We start from the raw sequence: 20,417 nt of genomic DNA, 5'->3' as shown, positions 1-20,417 counted from the left end.
CATAACCTCCTCCTGCCCTGGTTGGCCATCGGCACCGCAGGGACAGCGCTGCTGCCTCTTTCATGGTCTTTGTCCTCAGACTTATTGAATATATATTGTTCATGGCAGAAGGGGTTTTACTTTACGCGTGCAGTACTTAGCGGGCTGGAGCTTAGGACTCCACTGGGAATTTTGGGGGTAGTAGTAAAATGGTGAATGATAGCTCGCGTGCTGCTTTCCTCTCACTTCATCACTATTGCCATCCTGACCCTTTCCTGCCTATAAAGTCCCCGTATTGGCTTTGAGATGGTCTCCCGTGACTGTCAGTCTCCGCAAGGATTGATGGGTGATGTGCAACTCACTCCGCCAATGGGCGTTTTGCGTTTTTACTTCATTGCTGGCTGCAGGTGCCTTGATTTGGGAACAGTCCCAGTCTGTAAACTCATTATTTGCTGAAGCTGTGTTAAAAGTTTAATGGAGTAGCAAAGAACCTAACCTGGCGTGCCCTTGAGAAGTTGGAGGTGTTATTCCACCACCAAGAGCCATTGTTGAAGCTTCCACAAACTTTGTTGCATCCTGGCTTGAACATATATATACACTGGAACAAAATGTCAAAATGTTTGCTTCAAAGTCTGCAATTAGACTTGCTGGGGAACGGTTATAGAACATATTAGACAGAGTGGCTCTTAAATAATCTTCTTAAAAGCAAATTCATCTGGTTCTCAGAATTGCTTTCTCTAAAATTGCCAGTTGCCATGACCAACAGGGCTCCAGTGACTCTCAGGAATGTATCATTTGTAAAAGTGATTGGAGATTAATTAAACAGACTTTCATCATGTGGTGGAATAGCTAAAATACATGCTTGCTTTGTGGGAAGTTGGCAATAAAAGGGTTGTACATGTTTCTCGTGGCCAGAGGTGCTGCTGTGTATTGTGGAGGCAGCACGTTGCCCTTTCTTGCCACTTTGGCAATTTCCTAAGCTCTTGTCTTCGTGACTTTGGTGGTGAGGCAAGAGCAGGGCATAGCTGGGTATTGCCTGGGACATCAGGGACCTTCTGCTCAGGACAGGAGGAGGGGTCATGGTCCCTTTCAAGAGAAAGCTAAAAATTGTATCCTTATCTTTTGTGGTTTCCCTGGGTGGCGGCTTATCTGATAATGAGGGACTGAGAGATACCTATTTAATCCCAGGGTCTAAAGGATGAAGCTTTTCTTTTCTGAATTAGCATGAAAGAAAAAAAAAAGGAATATATGCCTTCTGCATGTCATGTTTGACTTGCACTGGCAGCTTCTGCTTCTCCAACTGTTGGTTGCTAAAACGTGCATTTGTTGTGGGTGGAAAGCAGAGTAGTAAACATGATCCTCTCCAAACATCAAGCAAATTTGGTGTCTCCCCCCACTCCCTATTTTGAATCACAAATTTTTCTTTAACCCCTTGTAAATAATTTGAAAATCGATGTTGTATGCCTGTGAAGGATAAGTGTGACTGTAAGATCCTGTGAGCTTAAGCTTAAAATCTTCACCTTTCGTACTATGAATGGTACTTTAGCACACACCTTCCTTTATTTTATTTTTAAAGTAGATATTTCCTATTCTGCCTTCTCCTGGAATTAACCTTGGCTTTGTCATTAAAGATCAAGGTAATTCCAGTAAGAAAAAAATCACATGAGTTTTTAAAAGGGTTCAGTTCATGCTTTCTTTCTTCTTCTTTTCTCCCTGCCCCGTGGAAACGATTATAAATGTATGAGAAAATGTATGGCTATGCAGGTCAAATCATCCTTCAACAATGATTTTAATGTTTTGAATCTTACTCTAATACCCACGTGTCAGAATTTTGGAGGCTCAGATTTACTGCTCCTAATGTCACTTCATTTTCTGACTACAGCAAGCAACCGTAGCCTTCAAAGGACAGGAGCAGAGAGGATTCTGAAAGCACAGGACACATCAGCCAGGATGCTGTGTGTGTGTTCAGGGTGCAGAGCGTGTGCTGTGGCAGGCAAAGGCACTGGATGTAGCTCCACACCAAAACCCAGCATTGCTGGTGCATCCTTGCTGATACTCCTCACTTCGGCTGTGCTGTTACTCCTGGAGCATGAAGAACCCGCGTGTGGCCACGCGTTGTGTTCCAAGCTGTGCCACCCTCAGCAGCTCCACTGTTCCCTCGCGTTCCCACTTCCTTGTGGCAGCGCATCCCACCACTGCATCGAGGAGGCTTCTAGCAAGGTGCTCATCATTCCATGGTGTCCCTTCTTGGGCAAAGACATGAGGTAGCCAGACCCCTTCCAGATCGGTTAGAAATCCTGTAAGAAGAGAGGTGGAATTTTCACCCTTGGTGGAAAATTCTCTGGGATTGTTGTCCTGATCTCAATTTTTACTGTAACTTCTTTTTAGTAAGATGTGAATACAAAAAGCAACTTAGATGCTTATAAGATGTTACTGTGCAGTTTATTTCTCCTACTAGAGTGTATCCTTGCCCAAGGCAGTATAACATGCTGTCGGATTGTTGGAGTGGAGCGGTACAAAACATGAAGAAGAAAGGAAAAAACCCTCTTCATTTTGTTCTGGCCTTAAATGCAGCAAGATGGCAAAGAAATCCAGTGTAAACCTTTAGGCAGTCTGTGCCTTTATTGCAGCCCTTGAAAATAATCCAGTAAACAAGCAAACAAGCATAATTTGGAGTGAATGGTGAAATGCTGTGTTTCTCTTTAGTCAGCTCTCTGCAGCCTTCAAAGATAGGTTAAGTGTCTGGCAGAAGGAGGATTTGTGTGTAGGCAAAGGGCCATGCTTTATCCTAAAAATGACCTGATTGCCTAATTATTATTTTTTCCCCAACTAGCTGTAGTTGTAAATACCATCTAAATACAGACTGGAAGGGTCGGTATCTGTTTTTACATTGTGTTTCCCCTCTGTGCTTCAAAGATTTGCTTTTTGTGGCTTTGTGTTTTCTTTCTGCAAGCAAAGAAAAACCCCCAAACCAAATAATTTTCTCAGGAGTTTGAAAATCTCAGCGTCAAATTGCAGACTTGGCAGAATATTTAAAATCTTTTCTGGTTTAATTTTGTACAATGTAACCTGTCAAGTCAACAATGCATCCTTTTAAGAAAGCATTATGTTTCCTCGTCCTGAGATCATGGCATGTCAGTTGTTCTCTATATACGTGCATAGACACACACACACGTATATATATTCACTAGGAAATTTAGAATAAATTGGGGAAGTAATCATATCCTTTTCCCTGAAACCATTCCCTCTCAGCAAGGTTAACTTGCTCTGTAGCAGAAGGTAAATCCTTTCTGAAACACTTCCTGAGAGCCAAGTGCTCAAGTATTTGAAGAAAGCCTGAAATCCTGCAGATTGAAATCAGTTGGCTGTGAGCACCTCAACCGTGTCCCCTAGTAATTCCACATTGCTGTGTAACTTCACATCCTGAACCACGTCCCACTGGTGTAAGAAGGGGCAATGGATATGTAGTGAGCCCCTTGAGAGTATTTTGTATTCCCTTGGTTGCTGGCCTCGTATTTAATACCTGCAAAGCATTGAAAGGCTGAAGATGCAGTTGTTAACATAATTTTGACTTCCTTGTGCTGTTTGTTTCAGATCTGTTGCTGTGCTCCAGAAACAGTGATGAGTTTTTCTCCTGACTGTTGCAAAATATCTGTCTATCTGTATAGTCACTTGGGTAACTGCAGATGGGGAAGTCAAGGTTGGAGAGCTCTACCTGATGGCTTCAGGTTTGGGGTCAGACTTGCCCTCACAGAGAGTGTGTGATGTGCTCTGTTTATCTGAAGTATGAGCTCCCCTGACTTCAGTCATGGGTTTACGTGCACTAAACTTTTGCAGTGGAAATCCTCGGTTCTCACTTCAGCTTTCCTTTATCTTTCTGGAAGCTCAACTCTTATTTCAGCTTCTCAGATTTACTCCTGTTGGATGGAGGGTGCCCAAAAGAGAAAAGGATGATGCTGGTGACTGGGAAGGCGTGAATGCTTTGGACATTTCTGCCTCAAGAAAACTCAGGTCTTCACAGAAAGCTCTTGGAAATGTGTGCCTTGAGTAGAAAGGAGCAATGCAGAGGGCCATTCAGGAGGAAGGAGAAAAGGCAGTCTGGCAGCAGGAGAAATAACCAGCATCATTCATATGGGAGCATCCAGCTTAGGAAAGCCAGAGTCATGGATCAGTTCCCTTTGCCAGGGGCTGCAGCAGAGAAATTGGTAGGCTTCCACTTAAGTAGTCCTGTCCAGGGCCAGGAGTTGGACTTTGATGATCCTTGTGGGTCCCTTCCTACTCAGGATGTTCCATGATGCTGTGATTCTTTGAAGTGCTGCTGAGTGCCTGGTGCCTCCCAGCGCTTGCCTGCTCTCATCTCGCTGGGTGCTGCCAGCTCTGCCTGCTGGGCTCTGAGTGCCTCCCAGCCCTGCCATATTCTGCTGAATGTGCTTTTTCCTTGCACAGCTGCGTTCATTTTCCTGCACTGGAGTCCCTTGTGAGGCTCCCTGCCTCAGGAATTCGTTCATCAGCCTTCAGGATTCAAAAATAGCATCCAACCTTCTGCAGGGACTCCCTGGCTGGAGTAAACAGAGCAGCCCCATGCTATGACTCCACACACTTCAGTGGCCAAGCATCTCCTCTGGGCAATTTGCTCTTATTTACCTGTGAAAAAAAAGTAACTGGCACTTGGGGTTCTTGATTTCTCCAAAGCCTTAAGCTGCCTTTGGCTGACTTCCATCCACAGGACAGAAAGGAAGGGAAGCCAGGCTGAGCAGTGCCTGCTGACCTTGCCATGCTGACTCTCTTGGGGAAGGAAAGCGTCTTCGGTTCCAGATGCAAACTGGCTCCACACAGCTTGCTGGGGCTCTGTTGCTGCCTCCCAGTCGAGTTGAGAAATTATGTGAGTCCAATTTCCCTGCTGCCTCCTTCTGCCAGTTCTTCCTCCCTGGGAAATGAAATGGCTAATAGGTATAAAAAGTTCCTGTGGACTCTGGAAGCAAGCCTGTGTTTTGGGGTCCCATTGCTTTCTCTTTTTTATGCCTTACTGGTATTTATGGAGATTTTTTTCACTGTGAGGGGATTGGAAAGTCTGCTCAGTCCTCCCTCTTAAATGTGTGTTCCCAGTGCTGTCTCATTTCCAGGCTAAGCCATAATGTAGCTATCAAAGCCTCCCCCTTGGGCTCACCATGCAGTGTAGCATATTTTTGGCCTTAAGCAAGGGAAACAGATGATCAGCTGAAGCTAGTTATCCTTGTGTTGAAAGTGCCAGAGTGGGGCCAGCAATCCCTGCTGCCATGGGTATGAACCTGCTGTGGACACCTCACCTGCCATTATTCCATGCCCTGTGCTGGCTGCTTCTTTTCAAGGCACTGCAGCATCTTAGGAAGTTACCCTGCAGAGAAAATGATCAATGTAGAGTCCTGCCTCCTCATGTCCTTGTGAAGCAAAGTGTCAAGTCCATTTTTTGCAGTGGGAAGAGATGGCATTTTTCTCCTCACTGCTTGTGGGTACATAGTTTCTGGGTTTTCTTTAGACTTCATCCTAGACTTGGCTTTCATGTGGAAGACCTCTGCTCTTGATTTCAGAGGGTCCTGAGCAGCACAGCTAGGTGAGAATGCTGGAGAGTAAGTATGAGAAAAAGGAGCATTGCTATATGGTATCTGCAAATCAATTCTCATTTCCCTTTTGAGGGTTCAGCCAAATTGCCTGCCTTCAGCTTCTGTTCCCAACAAAATCTAGAGATGAAACCACTATGCTAGCCAGAAGGAACATAGCTGTGGAAGGAGCACTGGGTGCACCCAGTAGCATTGTCCCTTGTGCCTCACAATTGCCTGTTGGTATCTGGAGTTCCTGGAAAGCTGTGTGTGTTGCTACTCCTTGCTGAGGGCTGACACTTGCAGGAGCCATGCGAAATCCTACCGTGACAACTTGAATGAACACAAGGCATTACTCAGGAGGTTTTTTGCCTGCTGTCAAAAAATGCCAAACCTCTTGGTTGCCCTCGAAGACCTGGAAGCCTTGAAGCACTTTCAGATTTTTTCTGCTATTGAAGTATTCTGTGTAACAGATATCCCAAAGACAACTTCAGAGCGGTATAGCTCTGATTGCAGTACAAGGCTATCAAATGGTTTCTCTAACCCTTTGATTAATTTTGCCCTTCTTCTGGAGATGTTGGCCTGTACCTCACCTGCCCTCCTCCAGTCACTAGTTCAAGTCCCATGGGAAATAACCAGCAGCATTAGTGCTTTCAGAAAAGCAGGAATGTCCTTTGGCTTGTCAGAGTTCAAGGGAATGCAGTTGTCTTTTCTACAATAACAAGGCTGATTTTGTGATCCAACCTCCTATCTTAACCCCCTGGATTGGGAACCCACTTGGACACAGGTTTATATGCTACATGTATAGGAAAGACAAGTATTTGGCACATGTCACAGACTGTGTTTTGCATGTTGCAAATTTTCCACCTTTTCTTTTAATGTAGCCTCTGTTTTACTCATTCCTGATGATGTGAGATGTACCTTTCTGGGCCACATCCCTTGCTGTATTCCTCTTGGTGTAGTCAGCAATGTACAAGACAATTATGGTTATTTACTCACCGAAGTGCTGTGATTAAAAGAGAAAGCTGACTTGTAAGCATCTTCTTAAGTCTTCTGTTATTTGGGGAAAAAAGGAGCTGCTCAAATGCTCCAAAAGGTGTTCTCTATAAAATGTTTTATTTATTTGCCTTTATCCCCTCTTTTGTTTGCTATTTAGATGGATAGAATAGTACTTTATGAGCTATGTTAACTAAATCTTAGCTGAGATGTGACTCCAAAGCAGGAACTACTATGAAACAGAGATGAACCACACCAGGATTTTATTGCATGGTGTCCAGAGCTGCTGCTGATCTGAAACACCTGCAGCTTGCCCATGCTCGGGTGGTGGGTGGCTGTTGGCTCGCCAGCATGCAGGGCTCAAGTCAGGCTGAAGGATGTAGATACTCAGGAATTAGAGGGCTGCAGACCTGCTGAGCAGGACCACAAATCATGCATTAACTTGCATTTGCACAGTGCTCTGAAGATGATAAATGCTGCCTAAATGTTCACTTGGGCTTCAGCATGAATTAAATCCAATAGAAACATGGTTTGGGTATTATTTTCAAAACATTGCAGCTGGACAAAGAGTTTTCATCGTGGTTTTCTGGTTTTGTTTATTTAAATATTTATGAAAAGTATAGGGAAAAGATTTTGTTAAGAAAGAAATCTTGCAGTATTCAACTGAGGTATCTGTGTATGTAGTTCTGTCGTGTAACTGTGGCACCAAATCCTTCAGATTCCTTTGCTTTTGTGGCTACAGTAAAATGTGTATGATGACATTGAGAAGGGCAATCAGAGTTAGATGTAGCTCTCCCCTGACCCGTCAGATTTTACAACAGGAGTTACCACTAATTTCCATCTTTGTGGAGTGCGGCTGACCAGCAATGGGTGCGCTCACTGTGGCTGGAGCAGTGAGCTGAAATCCTTTGGCTGGTGTTACACGGAAATCCAGAGCAGCTGAGCCGTAAGCCCCTTCCAGCCTGGAAACAGGAGAAGCTGGGCCAGGGTTCTGGGGAACGCTGCCCAAAGCTGGGCTTTAAAACACAGCCTTGCAAGTCTCAGATGTGCTAAAACCCCAGCGGCTCCTGTGGATGGTGAAAGCTTTATCCAGGTGAAGGCTTTAGGACCAATTTGAGGAACCTAAGCCTGCGCTTCTGGGACAATCAGGGCCTGACATGCAAGGATCTATAAGGTCTTAGCAGATGGTAAAAATATATAAGGAAGTTCGATGTTTGTTTTTTTTTTTCCCCCCACTCCCAGTAAGCCTTGCTGGGTAAGACAGTCCCTCTCAGTTTAATGTCTTTGTGCTCTTTATCCTCCTACTGTGCTGTGCAGAATCTCAGCCTTTAACATTTTTCACCTTGTTGGATTCTCTGTGTCTATTAGTGCAGCGGATGAGTCATCCGACATATTTAAGTGCAAACCTTGGGAGAAGATAGCTCTAGAATTGCCTTTTCTACTGGAAGCTGATAAGCTCATTACATATGCAAAAAAGGATACGTATATCAGGCAAAGCCGATATATGACTTGGAAGCGAAGACCAGTCGGAAATACAAAATATATGTAACGATGAATTTAAACACCATACTAAATCACAGCTATGCTGTTTTATTAGACATTCCTTCCTCAACTATGAAAGCTTTAGCTATCATATAAATCTGTCTCTTAATAGTTAGCAGTTACAGTTCTTTATAATTTATTTATCGGATACTGCTCAGCAAAAATGCACCTTCCTGTCAGCTTCCTTTATATACTACATTTTGTTCAATGCTGCAAGCACAAATTTTTTGCTATGCTCTCTCTGCTGGTGCCATGATTGAAGTACAGTCCAGAAGCTGTGAAGATAGGTCTTACAAGGAAGTCCTTGGTGCTGCAGGTGCTGGACAAGGGCTTGAGGTGGGCTTTTGCAAGCAGCTTCCTTCATTTATCCCGAGGGACCATCTACTGCTTAGGGTTTACTTAGCACTGTGGGCACTGGGACGTCTTAGAGCAGTTCAGAATGTTTGTGAAAAATGTACATCAGCCATCAGGGGTTGCTGGCATCCCAGTTCATATAGTTGCTATAATTTTTACTGGCCTAATGTGATGTGCATCAGTGGAGTCTCTTGTTCCAGATGTAGGAATAGGTGTGAATGTCTCTGATAAGTGTTCAAGGAGATCCCAGCCAGCTAATAAATTGCAGTTTGAGGATGCTGGACATGAGTTGTGATGCTGGTCTGGTGTGTGTACAGGCTGCCTTTCAGGGTGGTTCTCACCTCAGCTGTCACGGTCCCCCCCCCCGCCATCTGGTGTGAAGCAGCCATTGACATCTGGGGGCTGCCATGGGTTTGTCCATCCTTCTTTCCTTTTAGGTCATTAGTGTCTCACCAGCACTTCCAGTCAATTAAGAGGGTGGTATTCATTCCTAACTCTACCAGATGTTTTTTAGTTTTTCTGTCCAGTGTTTTTATTGATACATCAAATACTGGATTAAAGCACACTGCCTCTCAATATTCTGCTAACTGACTAGCACTTTTTTTTTTTGTTCTTCATACTGTTTAAACAATTCTAGTCTCCTGTTGTCATTCACTTGATGTTTTTTTCAACCAGTATTCTTGCTCTGGTAACACATTTTGGATACTGTGTCTCTGTTTATACTCGTCCATATCAGTGAAGAAGCACCAGCAGGAATGGGGCTTCTCCATGAGGTTCAGCAGAGCGGATTCAGAAGACACATTTCTCTGTGGCATTCAGCTGCTGAGGCTTTTTCACCAAATGACCTCTGTAATGGTTTACGCAAAAAGAGGGGAAATGTAAAGCACTTCTTTGTTCTAATTACTAGAGGTCTGCCTTCTTCATTTCAGCTCAAATAATTTGTAAGATCTTCTCTTCCATGTTAAGGAAATCCTGAGCAGTGATCATCATATTAAGAGTTGATTATTTCTTTCATATATCTAAACATTTTTGTATATCTAAGCCAACTCTGAATAAAACTGGTATGCTTTGAGACCTCCATTTGCAGATCTCCCCTAAAGGATCACCCAAGAAAAGTGCACTTTTTCTTAATGCCTTTTTTTTTTATATTTCAGAAAGGATTAATAATTTATGTAGCTCATGGAAAACTGATGTGCCTAGAAGGTAGACAGAGTTAGACTATTGGCTTCAACCGGGTTCAGTTTTCTAGAAATAGAAAGTATCTATAATATGGGCTTGGAATGGGTAAAAAAACCCCCACCCTTTAATTGGTGCTTTTGTTATAAAGTATCATCATGCAGAAGTTTTGATTTACTCGAAGTCAGTGTCTCTGCCAGTTCCTGCAATAGGTTTTTTTCACAGCCATCCCATTCAGTATGTCTCTGTAATTTAAATAAGTAATTTAGCTCCTTAAAAAAGCATATGATTACCTGGAATACTTTCCTGCATTTTTAATTTGCTTTTACTCGTGTCAGACTACTGATGACATTGCAAAATGAAATGAATATTTGATTGCAGAGTTTACAGTGAATGCAGGTCTAATTGCTTAATCCAGTCATGCTTATATATCTGATGCCATTGAACTTCTTTTGGAAAAATACAGCAAGACCCCAGTCTGGCAAGGGTCCTTAACTACATCCTTAATTTTCCATCCACACTAGTTTTGTGGAGGCTGCTAGGACTTCTCAGTTATTTGAAGCTGAGAAGGGGGCTGGCTCGTTTTCCTCGTGCAGGAGTAATGCTAAAACCGTATTAGGAATGGTGTGGCAGCGTGATCTGGTGGTCCTGGTATCTCAGAGCATACGTAGAGTTAAGCTCATACTTAAACTGTGCAGTTGGCTGCTTTGCTTAGTAAAATGAACCTATCAGCTGAATGAGAAGTGCTACTCTGAGCATCCATCATGTGTGAAATTCAAGGAGAGGCCAAGAAAGTGAAGGTTCTGCTGTTTGGTCAGGCGTGGCAAACGCAAGGGGCAGCTTGGCAGCAGTAGGACTCTTCTGTCAGGGATGTTTAAACAAGTTATTAAAAACTTATTTTTGTCCTTTCTGTGAAAAATTGTAGTGAGCAGTTGAGAGATGATTTGTTTGTGCTGGCGAACTGCAAACAAGACTTTGTTGTTTACCTTTTTTTTAAAAAATAGGATGTAACCAAGCAAGTAAATTTTGAAAGTAAAAAAAAAAAAAAAGCTGTTGAAAAGCAGTGAACTTCTCAAACATATAGAGAAAATGGGTGTTAGTGAGAGCTGGTTCTGTGCTACCTCTGGAAAACTAACAACATTTAAAATACTTACATCTGTTCCAAAGGGAAACCCAAATTTAGTTTGATTATTAGTTACCCATTCTGTTTCACAGCACATAACTTAAGGCACTTGTTCTGAATTCCAGAAGTTTTTGTCGAAATGGAGTATTACCCAAATTGCTTGCCTGGAGTTGGGCAGGTAGCAGCACAGCACCTGGTTTAATTGAGAGCCCCGTACGGTAGGGTGATGATTCTCCTGCATGACATGGGGTGACATATGTGAAAGCCAGGCTTACATGTCTAAACCTTCATTAAAACTGTTGTAGGCTGATGCAGGAGGATAACTCCTGGTGATTTTAATGGGATTGCAGGTATGTAGCAGATTTTGTTGGAGGCACACCATTAAAGGTATGAGCACCCCACACCAGAAGTTTCCTGTACACCTAGAGCAGCTCTTATTCCCCTTTGGCTTGGGATGTATCTGACACTCGATCCTGGTGCTGCCAGGAGCGTGCATCTGTCTGCTTGTAATCTGTTCCACTTTCTAGTGCAAAGAAGAAAATACTTCTAATGTGCAATCCATTTTAAAACACACATTAAAAAAAAAAAAAAAAAAAGCTCCTCCAGCTGTTTGAAAGCTGTTTGGAAGTATGGCATATTAGAAATAGTCCCAGCTGAAATGGATTAGCAGGCAGAGTTCAAGTGAGGAGGTCAAATTTGTAAACTGAATGCAATTTATCTTGTGGCACTGCAGTTTATCACATGGTTGCAGGAATAAAGAAATGCCACACACATGCACATATTCACACCTAATAATTTAAGAAGACTGGAAAAGGTCTTAAAAGACATTAAAAGGCTTCTGATGACATCATGCTATCTGAGGTAATAAAACAAAGATGGTTGAAGTAACTGTAGCCAGAGATGTCTTTATATGCCAGTCATTATATAGCTTTCATGTCTCAGGAAAAAGGTGACTGAATCTTAATATTGCATAATAACTGTGTGAGGAGACACTGGTTAAGATTTTTTCCTCTCATGGATTTCTTCATGCTACATTTCATTTATTTATTTTACATTTACAGAGATTCTTTAATGTCCAGATTAGCTGCATTTACAGGTCTTTAAAACTTGTGGGATGATCTGCCCTGTAGAAAATCAAAAGAAAACTTTCTCAGGGTGTGACTGTGTAGTTTTCTTGGAGCCTCTCTTTTTGGGAAAAAAATAGTTTTCTGCTTTAGAAGGAGCAGGAGCCTTTCTTTCCTTCCTTTTTTAAAATCTTCCCCATGAGCTGGAAGGTTTCTCATTGAATTTGTGTAGCAGATTGTTGGATAGTTGATTTCATGAGGGTGTCTGCATAGAGACCCTCTGCTTTTCTGGTGGCTTCAGGTCCTGGTGGTGCAGAATTTTCAAGGCTCATGCTTTGCCAATGCTGCAAAGTTGGTGATCTTTACTGTTTAGTTCACATGTGATATTTTCCCTGACAGGATGCAAAGCTCACTGAATGAGCTTGTAGAAGGTGCTGTTGAAAACCTGGTCATCCTGGAACTTTTAGATTGTACTATGTTGCCTTGAGACAATGCAGCCTGTTAATAACCTTAAGTCTTGGTTATGGGTATCATCTAAGCTTGTGCCTTGCATTCATCGTGCTCTGACAAGGGAAGGTATTCTTCTGTCCTTCAAAAGAGTTTCACTAATGTCAGCAAAGCAGAAAAGGTGATGGACCTCCTTTTAGAGGAGGACTGTGACTGCTAAGCCACTTGGAATTAAAAAAGGTCAGAATAATTCTGCATTTCAGTCACATTTGGTGCTAAGTTTAATGATAAGGACATTTTTTCAAAGACACTTTAGGTGGTGTAAACTCCAGGGAAAGATGTTACTGTCACATTAATAATAATTATTTAGAAGTGTGACAAACTTATCTTGAGCAGCCTCTATTAGACACAATTTGGGAATGAGTTTTAAAGTAGAAGGTAATTTCTAGATGCAATTAAAAACTTGTCAGAGTGGAGAAGCAGCCACTTTCTGTCTCATTTTGATGGTAAGCACTGTAATGAAGTGGCACAGCCTGGCATTTTCCTGCCTGCAGCTTGATCATGGACAATCCTAGTGCAGTACGTGATGCAGTTGCATTTCTAATGCGTTAAGCTCTAAATGTTCTCAGAGGCAAAATACCCCAGACTTGTTTTCTATGATAATTTTCTTTTAAGGATGTTTTTTTAAACAAGTCCCTGAAGCATCAGTACCCCTTATTCCAATTACAATCATTTCAAGATGTGATCCCTGCAGAATACTCTGGAGCTGGTATGTTTGCAGGTTTTCCTTATCCTCACATGCCAGTTGCTAGAGGGATAGTAACTGGAGCATGCAGCCCTCCTTCCAGCATGCCTTTCCTGGCTGCATATTTCTGAACTCCTCTTTTGCTTCTGTCTGCTTATCTTTTATATTATTAAGAAATTTGATGCGTGCAAAAAAAAAAAAAAGGCTTGAACCACAGCCTTGGGGTTTCTTTGGTTTTAGACCAAATCCATCATGTTCTGCTGTTTACGCATCCCCATTCATCACTTCCAATCTACTCCTAGCCCAGACAACCCCCGTAATTTGGCCATGGAGGGACTTTAATTTTGACCATCTTGCCTCAAGGATGAGTTTCTTTGATCCCCAGTCTGGTTTTGTCACCTGCATATCTTAGAGCCTCATTTCAAGTTAACAAACTTCAGTGAATGGCATTAATGCAAGACTATGGTGGGCCTAAAATACCCATTTTATGCTAGTGTCCATGTTTTTATCTTGACATTTCTCACAAGCAGGACATTTAATAGCCAATCTATGAGTGTTTTGTCTTGATTTCTTGCCAGGCTGGCTTTTTCAAAGGAGGTGGTGGTGACTAAGCAGAGAGAGCTCATGTAAAATCGGAATTATTGAACTTGATGTCCCGCAAGCTCTCAGCACCACTGACCGTGCTTAGACCATGTCTTAGTTCACATACAGTGTGTGACCTGCAGTGAGATCCCTATAGGACCATCCTTTTCTGCTGAATTTCTGTGGTTTAGGGCGCCCTTGGGCTGCAGATCATGGCAGACCTTCATGAGTGCCTGCCCAGTGTCAGCTGGGGCTGACAGCAATACAAAAATCAATTTAGCATGGAAAAAAGGGAAACCAATATGTCCTAGGTTTGGACGCTGGCGTCTGGTGAGATTTTTAATTTGTGTGTGTTGTTTTAGTAAAGATTGGAAGAGCTGTAAGTTTGTGAAGTGCTAGGCATTTTATGGCATATTTAAATGTCTATAACATAATTCGCTTTACCATCAGAAGGCATAAATGTCAGCCTATTGACACATTATAAAGACACAAATGGAATGTAGCCTGGCAGACTGGTGCTGGTTTTGAGGTTTAATAGTACATCTGTATCATTTATCCCAGCGGGAAATAACACAGGATGTTGCCTTGTAATTTTTTACTACTGTATAATAAAATGTAACCACAATAAATGGTGTCTAAGCAAGTAATGCAGCATATTCTGGATTTTGTCCAGTGTCCCTTTACCACTTAGGTTAGTTTTGCCCCTCTACCAGTTTAGGTAAGATGCGGTTTTGACTGGATACAAATGGAATGTGGATCTCTTTAATGTGTTACGTATCTATAGAGACCTTTCTATGCATTCCACCTCTTAATTGGCTGGTGTTAACAGTGTGCAGGTTTGTTCCTCTTTAAATCACTCCCATCCTAAGTTGAACTGTCCTTGAAAGGGTCTGTTCTGCATTTCTGCGCTTCAAGAATGTTTTTGCAGGTTGACTGCTTTCCCAGATGTCCTCTCTGTGATACGGTGTCGTGTGCAGGTTGGCTTTTGATAGAAACTCAAGTAACAACATTTCACGGAAGTGTTATCGGACTCCTGCAAATGGAGAGCAGGGACTTTGTGTTGGTTGAATTTAACTTGTGGTACATTCCCTGCTCAGTGCTAATGGGGCATCTTGCACACCCTTCAGCTTTCTGGAAGGTGCTGTGTCCTCCCTGGTGCCAGTCCTTTCCCACCTTCAGTGTCTGGGCTGTTGCACTGCTGCAGGCTGAGATTTTTTTCTTTCTTAATTAAAGCCTTGAGAAGTCTGAGAAAGGAGTCAGCGCCCAGCTAGGCTTCTGCAGGGGCCTGATAATGCAGAAGGGCTCTCTGGTTGCTTTGTAACATCTGTCCTGCAATGTTCCAAGTGAAGAAAAATATGAAAACATTATTCTGTGCGTATGAGAGTGCTGCACATTTGTAAAAAGACAATTAACATAGAAATGAGGGAAGCTTTTGATTCATCAAGTAGATTCAACAGACTGTGTCATTTCCTTGATTTTCATTTTAATTAGGATTAATCAGTTTTATCTCCTAAGGTCTTTGCAGAGAATTTACATGAAACAGAAGATTTTGGTCAGCAGTGTGCCAGTGTAATAGCCCCTACTTGAAGAAATCCAGCTGTGACACGTATAACCAGGATTAGATTTGGCAGGGCTCCAGGCTCCCCTCTCCTCTCTCATTAAGTGCCTTGCTGTTGCAGGGAGCTCTCTGGATCTTCCAATACCAGATCCTTGGTCTCACATCGCTGCCTGGTTGCTTGCTTCAAAAACCACTTGGAACCAGAATATTGCTTGGAAAAAAATAATCTCTGGGATGCCAGCTTGAAATAATGTCTGCTCTCTGCTTCAAAGACAGGCTCAAAAAGTCTCGTTTAACCCCAACACCCATTGGTCCTGACAGCTGGGAGCTAGAGCCAGCTGAGACAAAATGAAGCTGACCTTTTTCTCCTCAAACTCAATATATTTAACAGAAGCATTTAGGTTTGGATGGAGCTTCAGATTCGTTAGAAGTGGAGAGTGAGGGAAAGAAGCCAGGTAGTTATAGAGGAAGGGGAGCCGCAAGTCAGTGGCCTCGTAGGGGAAGCAGCAAGGTTTGAGTGAGTGTTTTGCATCCTGCACAGAAGAAGCAGGACTCCAACACGTCTTCGGTGAGTGTTGCTGTCTTGGTGTTGGGCTGTGTTCTCTTTCTTCTTCTTCTTTCTTTTTTTTTTTTTTCATATTTTTAGAAGTCTCTTATCCCATCAAGAAAGAAGATTGAATCTTTGAAGGCAGTTACAAAACCAAAATAAATCTTTCTGGTTCAGTTATTAGATGTGTTTCTGAGTGGATAAATTTCATCATGCAAATCAGAATAATTTGCAAATACAGGGAGCATTTTATGATTGTTTTACAGTACCTGAAATAGAGATCTTGCTACGACAACTTCCATGTTATGTGCAAGTGAAAATTTAACTTCCAGTTTGTTTCTTTAGTGGAGAATGCATAATTGTTCCAAAATGCATGAAATATAAATGTTTTCCTATTAATTGTAGGAGTACAATATTTCATCCATGTGGGTCCTATGACAGTAAATATCAAGTGTAGGCTTTAAGCATCTTGTGCACTCAATAGATTTGAAAGCCATTAAGTGTATGAACAGGAAGAAAATGGAGACAGAAGGCAAAAAATGCTGAAGGGAAAAACCTACTGAAAGCTCACAAAGCATTTTCAAGCTTACAGAAATGACCTGCTCCGTTCCTGTTACACAGAAGTGTTAAAATGAGAGCAGGCGACCCCATTCCCCCAAATCATTCATCTGTTATGTCTGCAATGTATTTAGACTGAATCCTTTCCCAGATGCTGCGGATCTGTCGGTTCCAGGGGAAATTAATGGGATTTTACCATTTGCTTTGAGGAAAAGAGAACTGGACTTTCTCTTGCTGTCTTTGGCAGGAAGGAGCAAGGAGCTTTCCTGTCTGCTCTCTTTAAATATTGCATCTTTTTAAGCTTTTTTTGCCAGATAGCCTAATTTGTGTTACTGCAATATACCATGTTGGAAAATTACAGAGGTTAATGTACAGCACAATGATACACAACCATAATGGTGGGCTCTAATGTTTTTTAAATGGTAAACCAAAGGCATTTGTAATACAAGTTGTAGTGAATTGCCCGCACTTCTTGCCAGAGATTAGTTTAGCATTGCTTTTAATATTTTATGCACTGAAGTTGTTTGCAAAGACTAAAAGCTTCACTCACTTTGCACACTTGTGCTTTGTTCTGTCCCTGTACAAAGCACAGCAGAACCACTCTCTTGCTGATGAATTGTATGTCAAGAAGTTCTATCAAATTACAGTTATACTGCATTGGAAAGATTTGTCTAGTAATCAGTGAATACTACATCAGATTTATGGTGTCATAACTGAGCCAGGTAGTTAGAAATCTAACCTTTCATAATATCACAGGTTGCATATTAATGTTTTAAGTATCTAAACCACACATGAATGACGTAGGACTTTTTTACTTTAAATGTTACTGTAGAGATTTGACGGTACATAATCCCATTAAAACAGAAGAGTGCAAGATGAAACGATCCATTTGCAATTATAATTATGCATATTGAGATTGACCATTCTTTAAAAAATTGGAAGTGCAAGGTTGAGAAGGGTGCTTGAGCAATCACTCTTTGTTGAGAGCATTGATGGAAGAATAAAATATTTGAGGGGGATTGATTTGTCAGTAATCTGCATGAAAAAGTATGGGAAGCATTTCTCTGGAACATGAAGGGGAGGTAACCCTTTCACTGTCACGGTTAGCTTTGCTTGGAGAGCCCCCACAAAAAGACACGATCAAAACCAGAACAGCAGGTAACACTGAACTACTTCACCTGCTCTTGACACCTGATAAATAAAGAGTATTAGCTGATCAGCCTAGTATTGGAGAGTCAGCTTGGCCTCATGAGTACTCCAGAGGAGGTAGGTTTTGCTGTAGCTCTGTCAGGGGCTTGGTTTTTGATCTTGAGTAAAAAAAAAAATTGTCTCCTTGCCTTTCTTTCTGCTATTCCTTGATTGCCTTGTCTTTGTGGAGGATGAGCTCTTAAGGAGAGAGATTTCTTTGCATTGTGTTCTGTGAACAATGAAGTCTGAGCCTCGCCAAGGCCTCTAGGGGCATCTCTGAAAGAAATTATAATTGTTAGCTTTAATCACTTTCATCAAAAGAGCTTGGTAATGGAGGGTGTCAGTGTGGAGGATTTGGAGAAATCTGTAGGGTGCCTGTTAATTAAGTCACCGTGGGCGAAAGTTACTGATTGGGTTTCCTTGGGCTGGTGCAGAGATGCTGATGCCCGGGAGCCAAGGTAGTGCTGCTCCATGTGGGTTTTCATCCCCAAAAGCACAACACTGATGCTGGGTGCTCACTCCTCTGCTTCTGCAGAGCCAGAAGCAAGACGCTTGGTACGTTTTAACAAGCAAGGCTTTTTCAGAAGCCTCCTTCTAGTAGCCTAAAACTTCATGTTCCTTTTTGTGGGTCCCTCTGTGGTGAGCATTTGCGACAGAAATTGGGCTGCTTGACTTTTTGCAGTGAAGACAGATCCTTGAGGGTGAGCCATCCCATCTTGATAGATTCTCCTCCTAGCCTTTGCTGTTGCCAAAATAAAGTGTTTATCGTTGCTCTCCTCATTAGCAGCTTCTGGTTTGGGATGGTGCAGCGGCATGCCAGTTTGCAGATTAATTACCCTTCTTGTGGCGTCTTGTGATGCAGGGCAATGTGCTCTTGTCCTCTTTGGGTGGATGCATTACTCACCACAGGAGAGGATTTAGAAATATTTAGCCACGTGGACACCGTCAGCCGTGTTAGTAAAAGTGGGCTATGTTGAAGTAGCTCCATTATTTGTTTAGCAGTAAACTTGTCAGGTCGAGCTCCAGGGTAGTATGGGGTGAAGCAAGGGAGAAAGGTGATTTCCCCTCTCCTTTGCATCCTTAGTGGGACTACTTTCCAAATTGTCCAGGCAGAGTACGACTGAGGGAGAACTGGGGAAGAAGCAGCAAATGCTTTCTGAGAAACACTAGGTTTGAGGGCAAGCAGGTGAGTCAAGTGATGTGGAGAACAGTGAAAGTGGATCAAAACAAGATTCCCTTGCATAAAGGGCAGGAGCTCTACTGCTCCGAGCATTAGTGAGAGTCAGGGGTAAAGCAATGCCTCTTTCTTTAGTGTGTTTATTCTCTGTTTTAGGGCTAATGCCAAATCTCTGTAGTTCCTGCAGTGCGCCACTGTCAGTGTGCGTCGACTCTCTTAACAAGTATTTTGCAAGATCCTTGTTCGTGCAGGAATCCCTGTATGGTTCCCTTCCTATTAGAATAAGAACAAGAATTCCCCAATCTGCATTTGAAATCTGCATAGAAATAGCATATGGTAGAGGCCAAGTCAAGGTTATACATTTGGCATTTGGGAAGGGAAGGCAAGAAAAATTTACCAGTCAGTACACTCACATTATGATAAAATAAAGGTGAGCTGGGAGACGAGCATGTGCTGAATCTTAAAACGGCGCAGAAGAGCCATAAACCACAGGATGTTGTGCTATCTGTAGCCCTTTATGCTTCAAGCAGAAGTAAAATGTGGGTTATCATAAATGCAACAAAGATCTTGTTTTAATTTTATTTTAAAAGCCATTGCAAGGCAGTGGGGTAACAAACATTAACTTCTTCAAGCCAGACAAACTACAATTTCTCTGCTCTGTACTGCTCCCCATCAAAGGAGAATTATTCTCAAAAAGCTTCTTGGAACCAGGTAAAGGTTTTGCTATAAAGCACAAATAGAGTAGTCTAAACAAATGGCATTTTTCCTAGAAATAAAATATATGGATGCCCTTATGAGGTGTTGCTTGGTCTACTCCACACTTGTAAAAGTGGTTTTTCCTACTGAAACTGTATATATTTGGTCAAAATCCAAGGCTGAAAGTGGGTATAATCTGTACATCTAGAGACTTTTTCATTTGTACAGTGAGGAATAATAACTGGCCTCACCCCGAGTTTGCCTGTAAATTTCTTAGATGATCCAAAGCCTGTGTATTGCTTACAGAGGCAATTTTGCTGACAGGCAAGCTGGAATAGGTCTTGTTTTCTTCCAGAGCATCCATGCTTGCCTATTATAGAGAAATCACTCAAAAAGCAGCATGCATGCTGGACTCTCAAACCTTGTTTTAAGTTTTAATTTACTTGTCTGATTTCCAAGGTTACTGAATGCAAGCAATTTCTTCTTCAGTACATAAATAAGATGAATTATGTGTTAGGGACCAATGCCTCAGCCTTGTTCTTCTCATGCTCTCAGGGAGGATCTGCTGAGAAGTGCTTAGAGCTGGGATGCAGCTTCCTTTTTTTTGCCATTGAAAATTAAAGTAAGACTGTTCTGGGCTAGCTCAGATATGGAACTGGAGCCCCAAGACCTTTTTTTGTTTGTTTGTTTTTTTCTGAAAATTTTGAAGGAGTAGGGTGGTCCAGGCTGTGGATCCATGGCAGCAGAGTAAAAGCTGTGCTGGTTGGGAAAGGCTTGGGGACTCACTGCTGTAACTGGAACAATTGGCCCCAGCTTAACACTGGATACTTTTTTAATCAGCCTTTAAAGTTTTTTTTCATTTCATTTCAATACACTTCTTTCAGATAGCATGACCTGTGCTCTCCCCTAAGGTTGCAGAAAATGAGCTGGGTTTGTGGTTGATGTTGGAAGCAAAATTCAAGCAGGAGGACTCATTGCTGTTTCCCTTGCATGGGTTTTTAATTACATTTTCTAATTGTTTCACTGGGATGGCATGAGGTCCTGGTGTCCTGTGCTGTCCAGCTTGACTCTGACAAGACTGATTCTCGCTGAAGTTTCATCTGTAGCAA

General features: G+C 42.2%; 1 protein-coding gene across 3 annotated transcripts in view; it reads left to right on the top strand.

The window, feature by feature from the left end:
• Positions 1 to 20,417, top strand: part of ADGRL3 (adhesion G protein-coupled receptor L3) — a 479,174-nt gene that overhangs the window by 66,674 nt on the left and 392,083 nt on the right. The window lies entirely within an intron of this gene.

This window comes from Hirundo rustica, chromosome 5, assembly GCF_015227805.2.
Source record: "Hirundo rustica isolate bHirRus1 chromosome 5, bHirRus1.pri.v3, whole genome shotgun sequence".
In the NCBI taxonomy this organism is placed as follows: Eukaryota; Metazoa; Chordata; class Aves; order Passeriformes; family Hirundinidae; genus Hirundo; species Hirundo rustica.
Note: the sequence above shows the minus strand (reverse complement) of the source record. Positions and strands in the feature narration are given on the sequence as shown.